The sequence below is a fragment of the Carcharodon carcharias genome, chromosome 17, assembly GCF_017639515.1.
Source record: "Carcharodon carcharias isolate sCarCar2 chromosome 17, sCarCar2.pri, whole genome shotgun sequence".
NCBI classification, from domain to species: domain Eukaryota; kingdom Metazoa; phylum Chordata; class Chondrichthyes; order Lamniformes; family Lamnidae; genus Carcharodon; species Carcharodon carcharias.
In genome coordinates, this window is record NC_054483.1 from 12,819,215 (window position 1) to 12,835,140 (window position 15,926).

Here is a 15,926-nt window from a genome sequence, read left to right on the forward strand (position 1 = left end):
CTCTTTGAATGTAAATTTTCCACTGTATCACTAGGCGTTTAACTTTACCTCTTCTAACAGAAACATCCTTCCATTCTACCAATTTTATTAGTAAGCTGAAAAAAAAACATTGCTTGGTGTCTTCTAGGTAGGTGTAAGATTTCACCTGCAGTCTTAAATGGTTTCTTTTAACAAATGCAAATTTACACTTTACCTTCTACCCTCCTTACATTTATCTAAGTACCATCTCAAAACTTCCATACATCCAAGCACCCAGTCTGGCTGGCTTTAATCCAATTAAGACACACACAGACATATACATAGACACTAGAACTGTATTTTAAAAAATAATTTCCAATAATAGTATGGACATTAATATCTCTTCATGACAAATCATAGTTCAGTTAGATTTAGCATAGCGATTGAAAAAGACAGAGACAGACCCAAAGTAAAAGTTCTCGATTGGGGAAAGGCCGATTTTACTAAGTTGAAATGTGATTTGGTAAAAGTGAGTCATTATAGTCACAAAAAGTTAGCATGCAGGTGCAGCAAGCAATTAGGAAGGCAAATGGTATGTTGGCCTTCATCACAAGGGAATTTGAGTACTGGAGTAAAGATATCTTGCTGCTGTTGCATACAGACTTGGTGAGACCTCATCAGGAGTATTGTGTGCAGTTTTGGTCTCCTTATCTAAGGAGCAATATACCTGTCATACATAGAGTGCAATGGAGGTTCACCAGATTAATCCCTGGGATGGCAGGATTGTCCTATGAGGAGAGATTGAGGAGTTTCAAAGAATGAGTGGCGACCTCATTAAAGCATACAAAATTTCTACATGATGTGACAGGGTGGATGTAAATAAGATTTTTCCTCTGGCTGGTGATTCTAAAACCAAGGCTCAGTCTCAGGATAAGTAGTAGGCCATTTAAGACTGAAATGAGGAGGAATTTCTTCACTCAGAGGTTAGTGAATCTTTAGAATTCTCTACCCTGGAGAACTGTGGAAGCTCAATGATTGAGCATGTTCAAGACAGAAATCAATAGATTTCTGGAAACTAATGATATCAAGGTTTAAGGAGATAATGCAGGAAAATGGTATTGAGACTTAATGGGCTGAATCGACTGTCCGGGGTGTGCTTTGCCAGAAGTCTGTTAAAGTTCCTATGTTCCAATGAACTGGGATCTGTTACCCCAAGGTTAATCTGTGGCAGAGTTAGTAAGAGTTCAGTACAAATCTGTTTCCACAAAGAAAAAGGGTGCAACTCCCAAATCTAGAGCTGCTGGAATGTCAAGAAACATACAAGGCAGGTAGGATAAGGCAGAAAAGGAAAGATAAAGTCAAATACTGCGAGCTCAGTGCTGCAGAAAGCCAAGAGGAGACAATGCAGTGATGAAATTAAAAGGAAATTAGGAAAACACAGAGAAGACATGAAATAAACTTTGGCAGTAAAACTAAGGAAAACAAAAAGATGTTTTATAAATACATAAAGAAAAAGAAGATAACTAAGGAAAGAATAGGGCCTATTACAGACCAAAATGATAACTTGTGTGTGTGGATGCAGAAATTGTGGCCGTGGTTCTTAACGAATACCTTATGCCTGTCTTCACAAAAGAGGGAGTAATGCAGATATTCTTGTCAAGGAGAATGAGTGTGAAGTATTGAAAGGGATAAACCTGGTGAAAGAGGAACTATTAAAAGGGTATAGTTTCTTCAAAAGTAGATAAATCACCAGGTCTGAATGAAACATTTTCCAGAAGGCTAAGAGAAACATGGGAGGAAATAGCAGAGGCTCTGGCCATCTTTTTCCAAACCTCTCTGGCGATAGGGCTGTGATAGAGGACTATAAGACTACTAAAGTTGTAGTGGTGTTTAAAAAGGAGAAAGGGACAAACTGAGTAACGAAAAGCCAGTGAGCCTAATCGAGATGGCCAGCAAATAGTTGGAAAACTTTCTGCAGGACAGTGGCAAGCAATGTTTCTTCAAGGTGCGCAGCAGAGCTGCCATGCAGCAACCCGAAGAATATTGCGCAGGCGACACACAAACCATACCCTTTACATTGCCACAAAGAAGGAATTTAAAAGGACCTGCGCACCAAATGGTCCAGGCCCAATAAAACTGAATTGGAGAGGTTGATGCTGGAAAATAACGTTGCCTGGCACTTCTGTGGTGCAAAAGACCATCTTTAACAGGAGGGAAAGTCAAACAACCTTCACTTGGCAGTCAATGGCATTAGTATTATTGAACCCCTACCGTCAACGTTCTGGGGATCATCATTCACCAGAAACTTAAGTGGACCAGCCACACAAAAACTGTGGTTCAAAGAATAAGTCAGTTGGATATTCTGAGGCTCGTGGTTCACAACCTGACCACACCACTACCCACCACCAACCCCACCCCCCCAAAACCTTTCCACTGCCTACAAGGTACAAGGCAGAACTGTAATAGAATATTTTCCACTTGCCTGTTTTTGAGCAGCTCCAACAATACCCAAGAAGCTCAACACCATGCAGAACAAAGCAGCCTGCTTGATCATCTCCCAGTGCACCACTTTGAAATATTCACTCCCTCCTCCATAAGAGCAATGTTGCTGCTTTGTGCACGGTCTACAAGATGCACTGTAACAACCAGCAAAGTCTTTTCTCAACTGCACCTCTGAAACAAGGAACTGCTCCTACCTAGGACAATGGCAGTAGGTGCATGGAAAACCAACATCTCCAAGTCACACATCAAGCCGACTTGGAAATTATGGACTCATACAATAATACAGTAAATAAAGCCCGCACCGACTCTTCAGAAGAGCAATTCAGTCCTGAACTCCTGCTCTTTCTCCATAGCCCTGCAAATTTTTTCTCTTTCAAGTGTTGATTCAATTCCTTGTGAAGGCAAATACAAAAGCAAAACACTGCAAGTGGAAATCTGAAATAAAAGCAGAGAATGCTGGAAACAGTCAGCAAGTCTGGTAGCACCTGTGGAAAGTGAAACAGAGTTAATGTTTCAAGTCTGCAGCCTTTCATCAGAACTAGAAGCCATTAGAAATGTAATAGGTTTCGAGCAAATGAAAGGGAGAGAATGGGAAGAGGAACGAAAGTGAAGGTCTGTGATAGGGTGGAGGGCAAAGATAATAAGAGCAGAAGCACATAGAAAATAGGTGCAGGAGTAGACCATATGGCCCCTCATAACTGTTCTGCCATTCAATACAACCATGGCTGATCATCTGCCTCAAGCCCACATTCTTGCCCACTCCTTATATCCCACAGTTCCCTGGGAGACCAAAAATCTGTCTCGCTCAGTCTTAAATATATTGAAGGATGAAGTGTCCACACCCTTTGTGAAGAGAATTCCAAAGATTCACAACCCTTTGAGTAAAGAAATTTCTCTTCAACTCTGTCCTAAAGGACTGGCACTTTATCCTGAGACTATGCCCCCTTACTCTAACTTCCCCAACCAGCAGAAACAACCTCTCAGTATCTACCCTGTCAAGCCCATTCAGAACCTTGTATCTTTCAATGAGATCATCTCTCACTCTTCTAAACTTCAGGGAATATAGCCCTAATTTACATCATCTCTCATCATAGAACAACTCCCTCTAATCTCAGGAACCAATCTAAATGAACCTTTATTGTACTGCTTCCAATACAAGTATATCATTTTTAAATAAGGAGACCAAAATTGAGACAAGTAAAGAAATAAAAAGTGTTCGGCCTCAAAGTATTGTGCCCAATTCTGTGCACCACACTTTAGGGAGGACGTGAACCATTGGAGACGGTGCAGAAAAGGTTCACAAGAATGGTTCCAGGGATGAGTAACTGCAGTTGCGAAGATTGATTGGAGAAATTGGGACTATTTTCCTTAGAGAAAAGGTGGCTGAGAGGAGATTTGACAGAAGTATATGAAATCACGGGCCATCCGGACAGCGTAGATAGGGAGAAACTGTTCCCACTCAGAAGAGACCGAGAATGAAAGGGCACAGATTTTTGGTAATTTGCAAGAGAAGCAAAAGCGATGTGAGAAAAAAGTTTTCTGTAGCGAATGATTAAGGTTTAGAATGCACTGCCTGAGTGTGTGGTGGAGACAGGTTCAATCGAGGCACTGAAAAGGGAATTAGGCTGTTATCTGAAAGGAACAAAATGCAGAGAAAGCTAGGGTAGAAGGCCGGAGAATGGCACTAAGTAAATTGTAAATTCAGAAAGCTGGTGTAGACATGATGGGCCGAATTACCTCCTTCTGCGCTGTAAAAATTCTGTGATTCTGTGATGTATCTAGAGGGAGTGTAAATGGCGGGTTCCTGAAAAGCTTGTTCAACTATAAGGGGAGTCAAGGGTTATGAGGAACAGGCAATAAAACTGAGTTTCAGTCAAGATCAGATCTGCCATGATCTTATTGGATGACAGATTAGGCCTATGGTGCCATATAGTCTATTCCTGCTTCTTTTTTTATGTGCTTATGTTCTAATTGGGAGAATATAGTCCTTACAGCAAGCATTCCTGTGGATAGTGTTACAATCTCCAGAGACCTATAATTTTTAAAAAGTGATACTAATTTCCCAGTAACTGACAGAAAGAATCGCTAAACAAAATTTCATATTAAAACTTTTACTGTAACAAACAAACTAAAGTCAATATCAGCCTACATTACTTAGTAGGAAACTAATACACTAAACCACAGAAAAGGTACTTTCCCCATTAACTAATTAACACAACTGAAAACCTCACATTCTACATTACACCATCCTCTCAGCAGATACATATTATTGTAGATAAAGTCCCATATTCCTCCCAGCTTCCAATTGGGTCTCTTCTCCTTGCCACACCAAGGCCAGCCTTCCAGTGTACCTCTTAAAGTTCTTTAATTCAATCTTCTGAGTATCATCAAACTGACTTCCAGCAGTTAAGGGACCATCTGGTGCCTTCTGGCCTTTAGGCCTCTGCAAATCCTGTTTCTTCAAACAGGGAATCCATTAGCACCAGCATTCTGCATGATGGTTAACACAAAAACAGGCTCTCTCTCCTTGGCACAGCAGTAACTATTTTCAGTCTTCCTCTCAGTGTCTCTGATCCTGAGACTCCACATCCAGAAAGACCAGCTGCCCCTCTTTTGTGTCAAGGTGTGAAAGCTAGCAATTGAGTTTCTATGTGTTTCGTTCTGGGTCTCAGTCCCTGTGACAACCAAATCACATGGGCCTGTCACTGGACAGAGTCCAGTATGCTTTCACCATCTCCCATTCAAGGACATTGTGTTTTAAAACTAAATTAAAAGGAAACTGTTTAAAACATAACCACCTTATGAAGTCTCGCATTCATAAAATAGACTTATCAACTAATATTTACTATAAGCCCAATGGCATCTACATTGACTATACTTCCTCACATCCTGCTTCTTGAAAGGACTATTTCATTCTCCCATTTTCTTTGTCTCCATTGCATTCAATCAGACGATTTAACCTTCTACACTAGCACTTCCGGTGGCTCAGACTTTTTTCTCTCAAAGATTCCCACTCACCAATGTTGATGGGGCCAGCGACCATGCCCTTTCTATTCCACACAGCTCTGCCCTCCCTCCCTCCTAGAATCAGGAAAGGGACTCCACCCGACCAATCTCCTTATTCAATAGATCATCACCATATCTACATTCTCCAGTGTGTTGGCACACCAAACACATCTTCCCTCCCTTTTCAGCATTCCAAAGGGACTGCTCCCTCCGCGATACGCTGGCCCAGTTCTCAGAAACCCCCAACACCCACTCCTCCTTTCTTACAGCAACTTGCCAAGTGAGTGGAGATGTAAAGCCTCTCCTTTAACCTCCTCCCTTTGCACTGTCTAAGCCCCTAAATACTCCTTCCAGGTGAAACTGCGATTTCCTTGTACTGCTTTCAATTTAGTATATTGTATTCACTACTCACAATGTGATCTCTTCTACGTAGGGGAGACCAAATGCAAACTGGGTGACCACTTTGTGGAACACTTCCATTCAGTCCACATACATCCAGATGCCTATCATTTCAATTCTTCACCTTGCTCCAACTCGGATCTTTCTGTCCTTGGCCAGCTGCAGTGTTGCAATGAAGCTTAACCAAGCTCAAGGAGTAGAACCTCATCTTTCAACTGAACACTCTACAACCTTCTAGACTCAACACTGATTTCAAAAATTTTAATTTGTAACCTCTGCTCCCATTTTTTTTTCATTTTTCTTTGCTAGTTTGCTTTTTTTCCCCCTCGCATTTCTCTCTTATTTGCTTTGCTTTTCGACAGCAGCTACTCAGGATCCTGCCTGTTGTGATTGTGCTTTAAGGCCAGCCTTACCGAGTAAAGGTCACGTGGTCAGAACAGCCAATCAGCGCTGAGCACAGGAAATATTATAAGGGGTAGGGTTTTCCCAGCCTCGAGAGTGTGTTGTAGCCTTGCAAGAGACCTGCTCCTAATCCAGCAGCCCTGTAGATAAAGTTCATTGTTCAACGAAATAAGTCTCTCAGGAGTACATCTCTACATCTGGCGACAAGGATAAATCATCTTGGCACTGCCTCTCACCCTACAACTGTGAGTATCTTGTTTTAAAGAAGGAAAAAATATATACTCACCAGGATGCCTCTCTTTGGGAAGATCAACCTGTTTGACTCCTCCATGGAGGACTGGACTAAATATGCCTTGGGTTTTATTTCCAGGCCAACTAAATACGGGAGGAGGCAAAGCACAAAGCAGTTCTCTTGAGCATCTGTGGGAGTCAAACCTGCAACCTTATTCGCAGTCTCACAGCCCCAAGTGCACCAGAATCCAAACAGTTCAGTGAGCCCGTGGATTTAGTGAAGGACTGTTTTCAGCCCAAACCATCAGTTATTACGCAAAGATTCAAATTCAATACAAGGGTCAGGACTCCAGGCAAAATCGATCACGACTTATATTGCTAAGTTGAAGCAATCGTCAGAGCATTGTGATTTCGGACCGACCTTGAATGACATGCTACGGGATCGTTTTTTTTCTGGCATGCCCAACTACGCCTTTCAGCGTCGATTGTTGGCAGAAGTCGATATAAATTTTAAATGAGCAATGGAGATAGTGCTGGCCATGAAAAGTGCTGAACAAGATTTGCAGGAGCTACAGAGCTTGCAAAATGGCGCTGCTTAGCAGTTAGAGTGGGAACTTGCAGCCTGGCATGGGGCCAAAACCGCAGAAGCAGCCCCAAAGTGGGAATCATTTCCAATCACCCAGAAATCAAAAACATACACCAGAGGCAATCAGACAGCAATCTTGAAGTTGAAATGTTACTAATGTTGGGTTAACCACACTCCTGAAACATTTAGATTTAAGGAGGCCAAGTGCTATTACTGTTGCAAAAGAGGACATGTGATAAAGCAGTGCAGAGCTAAGTCCAGACTGCCAAGTAACCAGCCAACAAAGATGCTTGAAGTACAGAATGTGAGAGCGCCTAAAGTAACTGATTCTGTCATTCACTGTCTTTTTAATCATAAAGCAGTCCAGGCAAACCCTGTTACTGTCACACTCCACATAAATGGGATGCCTCTAGTTACGGTGGTGGATACAGGGGCATCAGCCACAATGATGGGTGAGTGCACACTTCAGTATCTGAGAGAAGGTACCCAACACTTAAGCATGGAGAGAACTTCTGCCCCGTTGAAGCCATACATGGGAGAAGCCATAAAAGTAAAAGGCATCACCATGGTAAGTGTGAGCTATGGGCAGCAGTTAGCTCAGTTCCCAGTAATAGTGACTGGGGAAAGGACCAAGCCTTCAGGACCATGATTGGCTAAAAGAAATCAAATTAAATTGGTCCAAAATTTTTCAAGTTTGGGTAGCAGGACTACTCGAATCGTTAAAAAAAACGATAGCCTCTTTCACAATGAATTAGGAATTAGGAAAAATTGAAGTCTTGCAAGTCAAGATTTATGAGTTTTTTAAGGCAAGACCAGTATGATATGCCTTAAGAGAAAAAGTGAATGCTGAATTAAACAGGTTGGACAAACTAGGCATCATACAGCCAGTTCAATTTTCAGAATGGGCAGCACCTATCATCCCCATACTGAAACCGGATAAGACCAACCACTTTTGTGGCAGTTATAAGCTAACAGTTAATTGAGCCACAAGTTGGATAAATATCCAATTCCAAGAATTGAAGATTTGTACGCAAAGCTGGGAGGAGGTCAATCCTACACTAAGTTAGATATGAGCCACGCATACCAGCAACTTGAGTTAGATAACAGATCCCAGGGGTATGTCACACAAAGGCCTATTCCAGTATACACGCCTACCTTTTGGCATGTCCTTGGCATGTGCAATATTTCAAAGAATGATGGAGAATTTGCTACAGGGATTACTATGGGTTGTAGTATACCTTGATGATGTCCTCATAACTGGATCGACAGAGGCCAAGAACAGCAAATTTAGAGGAGGTATTAAAAAGATTTCTGGAAGCTGGAGTCCACCTAAAAAAAAGAGAAATGCACTTTCCAAGCCTATCTGGGGCACCGTGGAGGCGCACAAGGATTACACCCCATGGAAGAAAAGGGTAAGGTGATAAAGGAGGCATCTTCCTCCACAAATATCACCAGACTCAAATCATTTTTAGGGATGGTAAACTACTACGGCCGATTTTTACCCAACTTATCAACTGCATTGGCCCCCTTGCACATATTGCTGAAGAAATACCATTGTTGGTCCTGGAAGGCTCCACAGGAGGCAGCCTTCAACAGAGTAAAATAACTGCTGCACTCCTCAACCTTGTTAGTGCACTTCGACCCATCTAAAGAATTGATATTGACCTGCAACACCTCTCCATATGGCGTTGGTATAGTATTGTCCCATGAAATGGATGACAGCTCTGAAAGGCCAATAGGTAATGTATCAAGAACCCTCTCAGTGGCCAAAAAAGGTTATTCACAGATCGAGAAGAAAGGACTGTCAATAGTCTTCAGTGTTAAAAAACTCCACCAGTACTTACATGGCAGGTGCTTTACTTTTGTCTCCGATCATGTAGCACTTTTGGGCCTTTTCAAAGAAGACAAGGTTATCCTGCCGATAGCCTCAAGAAGAATTTAGCAATGGGCACTAATTCTGTCTGCCTACGAATAAACTTTCAAGCACTGACCTGGGATACATATAGCAAATGCAGACACCCTTGCAAGAAAGCATCTCGTATACTCCTGTAACCCTAGGCATCGTCCTTGAATTGAATTTTTTTTAGACAAATCGCCCGTCTGCATGAAGCAGATCAGGAACTAGACCAATCAAGATCCGCTCCTGTCCAAAGTGAGTGACCAGATAATTACAGGATGGTTAAATGAGCCAGTCTCCGAGGAAATGAACCATTTTTTACCCGCAAATACAAAATGAGTTGTCAGGATGGCATCATACTCTGCAGAGCAAGAGTAGTCATTCCTTTACCAGGCAGGGAACTGTTCCTAACCTAATTACACAACACTCAACTTAGCATTTCTAAAATGAAAATGCTAGCCAGGAGTTACATGTGGTGGCCTGGTATTGATGCAGATATTGAGAAATTAGTCAAGTACTGTCAACAGTGCCAACTGCAACAAAAGTTGCCAGCCACAGCCTCACTACTCCCTTGGGAACGGCCTGGCCAACCATGGGTGCGGATCCATATGGACTACGTGGGTCCATTCCTAGGCACAATGCTTTTGCTCATAATCGACGCACACTCAAAATGGATGGAGATTTTTGAGGTGAAATCACTTACTTCTACCATCGAAAGGTTACGCCAATGCTTTTTGACTCACGGATTGCCTGAAGTCATTGTATCAGACAGTGGAGCTGTATTTACAAGTGCTGAATTTCAAAATTTCACTAATCTAAATGGCATTAAACACATCCGAACTGCACCTTACCTCCCAGCATCAAACGGATTAGCTGAGAGAGCTGTCCAAACTTTTAAGTCAGGACTAAAAAAATTGTCAGGAGGAACCTTGGAAACCAAAATCTCACGCTTTCTTCTTAGCTACCACATGCAACAATGGGAGTTCCACCAGCCGAACTGCTTATGAAGCATCATCTCAGAATGAGACTGAGCCTCGTATCTCCAAATTTGCCAGGAAGGGTAGAGAAGAACTAAGGTAATCAGAAAGCAAAGCATGATTTGCATAGTAGAGCCAGGAAATTTATAATAGAATAAGCCGTATACTTAAGAAACTTCAGTAGCCGTCCAAGCTGGATCCCAGGAATTACTATCTGTGAGACCGGAACCCTTTCATACCAAGTAGACGTGGAAGGCCGGATCTTTCGTAAACACATGGATCACCTGAGGAGCAGGGAGACGCTTTCACAGTCAGCGTTGCCAGCAAGGAATGTTATCAAACCTGTAAGCACCAAAGTACCTGATCGGCCTGTTATAAACATAACTGATGTCTCCATTGAATCAAATAGTGATGAACTGCCTGTGCCAAAAGAGGTACACATTACTGCGGTTCCTGATAGTGTCGATCCTATAAGATAGCCTCAGGCTATATAATTATGCCATTCTACCCAGAACAGGAAACCCCCTCAACGAATTGATTTGTAATTACTGGACCTAAGTATACAAGTGTATAATCTGAATTCAGGCCAAAGTGCCAGTGTGATTATTTCTAAGATTTTTGATATTGTTTTCTATTCACTTGCATAAAGTAATTTGTGTAAATAAGGAATGTAAAACAAGGAATTGAGGAGGGAGGGATGTGGTGATTATTGCTTTAAGGCTAGCCTTACTGAGTAAGGGTCACGTGGTCAGAACAGCTGATCAGCGCCAAGCACTGGGAATTTATAAGGGGCTGACTTTTCCTCATCTAGGAAGTGTATTGCTAGAGGCCTGCGGCTAATCCAGCAGCTCTATAAATAAAGTTCATTGTTCAACTAAAGAAGCCTCCCGGTAGTATACCTCTACACTGTCATTCATGCCTTTAAACGCATCTTTTGTTTATTTGTCCCAATCCCACATGTTTTGGCCCTGCACCATGAAATCTTTTGTCATTTAATTTCTCCTGCCCTCCATCCAGTCACAGACCTTCCCTTTTGTTCTTCTTCCCACCCTCCCTTAAAGCATTAGCTCTGTTTCCCTATAGATGCTGCCAGACCTGCCATATGTTTTCTGTTTCTATCCCCTTTGAAGGTTACCATTGAATCCATCATTCCATCAGGCAGTGCATTCCAAAACCTAACCGCTTTTTGTTTAAAAATGTTTTTCCTCATGTCACTTCTGGTTCTTTTGCCAATTACCTTAAATCTTCCCTCAGTTATCAGCCATTGTCAATAATTTTGCTTTATTTGCTCTACTTAAATTCTTCATGATTTTAAACATTTCAATCAAATCTCTTTTAGCATTCTCAGCTCCAAGGGAAACAAGACCAGCTTCTCCAGCTTATCATTCCTGGAATCAATCTAGTAAATTTGAGTCCTCAACAAAGCCTTCATATCCTTCAAGTGTGCTGCCCAGGATTGGACTGAATAGTCCAGTTGGGGCTGAATTAGTGTTTTACATAGTCTATGCCTCTCTTTATAAAGTACAATCCTAGATCATGCTTTTATCATGTCCCAAGACATGAAAGAGATCATAATCTGTTTAAATCAAACATTACCTTTCTCCCTTTTTGAAAAATGGACCTTGCTGAACCAAAAGATGGCTGCTGCAGGTCACATGATTCACAAGTTGGCTACAGTTTCTGGAAATTTCCAACAGCAGTTACAGGACACAAAGCTCAACCCTCATCCTTGAGGAACCTTATACCTCTCATTGTGAGGACACATTACAATCAATGAAACCAGGGACCAGCCTGGACTATAACAAAGGAAGAGCTATAGAAACTCGTTATACCTGCAGAGGTGCTAAAAACCACCCTCTATCACCCAGTAAACAATAGATTTTGACCAGAGATAGAGAAACTGCTTGTTTGTCTACAACTGACTCATTAATGGGCTACGCCACAAAAGCTAAGCTTGTGACCTTTGCAAAGTTTTAATGGCCAGAATCTTTGGCCATTTTCAATAAAATTCATTGACATGTCCCAGCTCAGGTGACACTGTCACATGAGGGGACATATCTTAAATATTTTTTTCTTTATTAAAATTTTCAGGAATCAAACTAATCTCCCTGAGGCAGCCCTGTGCCTCAGAGAGATTTCTGCACACTTACACGCACATGTGCGAAAGAGCGCAAGCCCCGACTCAGCCTACTCCCCCCACCCGCACAGGGAGCACTTAGCACTTCCAGGTTCGCATCACGCTGGGTGGGCCTTAATTGGCATAAAATGGCAGCGCACAGCCAATCATGGGCAGCAATCAGCTGCGCACCCGCCCGCACCCATTCCTGTCCACCCCCCCCCCCCCCCCCCCCCCACACCCGACGGAAATTCTCCCCAATATTACATTTTGAGACTCGCAACTAAGTCTGCTGTCTAAACTCCAGCTTGCAAACATCAAAGCAAGTCTCCCAGGCTGACCAACAGTCTGCGTAAATTCTAAGCCTCCTTGAACCATTCTCGGAGACCCTCAAGTTTGCTAGACTCATTCTCAAATTCAAAAAGACAGTTGTGGAGTCATCTTTTGCCACTTTGGAGAAAGTCTGCACCGGAGTGCTGCTTTGGGTGCAATAGATTGCTTAAGTTGGAGTTGGTGAGTGAGGTAGTTTTAAGGATTAATTTCTATCTAACTTCTAGTATTTTCTGTAATTTAGCAATTAACTACAAGTTGCTCGATGGGTTGGGAAAAGTTGAGTTTTACTCCAGCTTTAAAATAGTGGTTTATAGGTTCTCCTTAGATCTGCAGCTAGTTAATTAGATAATAGACTTAAACTGGTTTTCAGAAGCTTGAATTAGGAAGTATAAAAACAGGCCTTCTTCAGTGCTGCTTGTTTGCACTGGAGTGCTGCTTTGGGTGCATTAGTGTGCTCAAGTTGGAGTTTGATGAGTGCAGGAGTTCAGTGAAGAGGGGAAAGAGGTGCTCCTTTCTTTTTCTCTCTCTCCTGAGCCCCCAGTAGCTAGCTCTTATTTTGCTAAGGAGGAAGATGATTGAATGTCATAAGAGCCCATTAAGCAGCGGATAGAGAAAGCTGGGAGTTCATAGATAAAATCTAAAAGTGCGTCACAAGAATCCTGTAAGTTGATTGGTTGGCAAGTATAGGCGTTTCTGGGCTCGGCACAGAGGAGACATTGGTGAGTGGCAGTTGAGTTATTAAATTATATCATACTGTAGTAAACACTTAATACGAAGTTTAAGGTATGTCACTGCAGCTCGGCCACGTGGATTGCGCATCCAGTGGGATGTGGGAAGTTGGGCAGTCACAAAGTACATCTTCAGGAAGTGTCACCAGCTGCAGAAACTTAAACTTTGGGGTATGGAATTTGAGCGATGACTGGAGTTACTGTGGTACATCTGCAAGGCTGAGGATTACATTGTTAGTATATTCAGAGAGGTGGTCACACCGCAGCTAAGAAGTACACAGGCAGAGGGGAATGGGTGACTGCCAGAGTATCTAAGAGAAACAGGCAAGTAGTGCAGGAATTTCCTGAGGCTATCTAGCTCTCTAATTGTTTTTCCATTTTGGATACTTATCAGTGAGATGGTTCCTCAGAGGACTGTAGCAACAGCCAAGTTCATGGTACCACAGGTGACTCAGCTGCGCCAGGAGGGTAGAAGGAAGAGTGGAAGTGGTAGAGGATTCCATAGTTAGGGGAGCAGGCAGGTTTTTCTCCAGCCAAAGATGTGACTCTAGGATGGTATGTTGCCTTCCTGGTGTCAAGGTCAAACATGTCACAAAGTGGAGAAGGGCATTCTTCAATAGGGTGAACAGCCAGAGGCTGTGGTCCACACTGGGACAAATGACATAGGTAGGAAAAGGGATGAGGTCCTGAAAGCAGATTTCAGGGAGTTAGGAAGGGATTAAAAAGCAGAACCTCAAGAGCAGTAATCTTAGGATTCCTCCTAGTGCCATGTGCTATTGAGCATGTGGCTGGAGAAATGGAAGAGGAGGGAGGGACTTAGGTTTCTGAAGCATTGGGACCAGTTCTGGGGCAGGTGGGGCCTGTACAAGCTGGCCAGGTTACACTTTAACAGGACTGGGACTAATCCCCTCGCTGGGAGGTTTGCTAGTGTTATTTGGGAGCGTTTAAACTAGATTGGCAGGGGGATGGGAACCTGAGGGGAAATTCAGGGTGGAGAGCTGAAACACTGGCAGTGGGAAGTAGAGAAGTATTAACTGAGAGGGAGGATATATCAAGATAAATAGAATACTTGGAGAGTCTGATAGAATTAGAGCAGGCAATACTAAATCATTAGATGGATCAGAGTAAGGGGGAAAAGTCAAAAAGCCTAAATCAGGGTTAATGTGCATGTGTGAGAATGTGAAATAAGATTAGTGGATGACAGGCACATGCTAACAAATGGAATTATGATATTGTTGTTATAACAGAGACCTGGCTCAAAGAAGGACAGACTAGGTTAAATATTCCTGGGTACGAGGCGTTCAAGAGAGACAGGGAAGGAAGAAAGTTGGCGGGGGGATGGGGGGGCGGTTAGTGGCAGTATTGATTAAAGGTGGGATTACAGTGCTGGAAAGAGGCTATTCCAGAGGGGTCAAGGATGGAATCTCTCTAGCTAGAGGTAAGGAATGAAAAAGGGCAATGACATTGATTGGTGTAGTATATAGACCACCAACTAGTGGCAGTGATGTAAAGAAGCAAATTTGCAAGCAGTTACAGAGAGGTGCAAGAATTATAGAGTAATTATAATGGGAGACTTCAATTATCCAAATATAGACTGGGGTAGGAATAGTGTAAAGGGGCAAGAGGGGCGAGAGTTCCTGGAATGTGTTCAAGATAATTTTCTGCAGCAGTATGTTTCCGTTCCAATGAGAGGTCAGGCACTGTTGGACCTGGTTCTGGGGAATGAGTTGGATCAAGTGGATAAAATATCACTGGGAGATCATTTAGGGGACAGTGAACATTGCATCATAAGGTCTGGGTTGGCCATGGAAAAGGACAAGGAACAATCCAGAGCAGGGATAATTAATTGGGAGAAAACCAACTTCGATTGGATGAGAATGCATCTGAGTCGAGTGAATTGGGATTAAATGTTAGCAGGAAAAGCGGGGTCTGAACCATGGGCCACCTTTAAAGAAAAATTATGGCAGGCAATGTCAAAGTATATTCCCTTGAAGTGGAAAGGTAGAACAAATTAGTTTGTCCTCCTGAAGGCTCAGTCACAAGGGGACACAAGTTCAAGGTGAGGGGCAGGAGGTTTAGGGGGGATTTGAGGAAAAATCTTTTTACCCAGAGGTTGGTGACAGTTTGGAATGCACTGCCTGGGAGGGTGGTGGAGGCGGGTTGCCTAACATCCTTTAAAAAGTACCTGGATGAGGACTTGGCACATCATAACATTCAAGGCTATGGGCCAAGTGCTGGTAAATGGGATTAGGTAGGTAGGTCAGGTGTTTCTCATGTGTCGGTGCAGACTTGATGGGCTGAACGGCCTCTTCTGCACTGTGATTCTGTGAAATAAATCCAGAGAGCCCTGGATGACATGAATGCTGTGACATTCTGCTTTGTATTCTTAACGTCACCATTAGCACCTCCTTTAGCTAGTACCCCCACTATTAACAACCCTTTGACCTTTTGTTTATGATATCTTTGGCAATCTCTCCTTTGCCTCCACCTATTGCTGGCCCTCTTTCCAGCTTCACATGTTCCACCACTCCCCCCTAAACAGCATATTTCACCACATTTCTACTTCCTTTTAGTTCTGAAGAAGAGTCATACGGACTCAAAACGTTAACTCTGTCTTTCTCTCCACAGATGCTGTCAGACCTGCTGAGTTTTTCCAGCATTTTTATTTTTGTCTGAGTAAGGAGGTCATGTTGAACTTCTATAAGACACTAACTGGGCGTCCAGTTCTGGGCGCCATACTTAGGAAGAATGTGATGGCATTGGAGAGAGTACAGAGCAGGTTCATAATAAT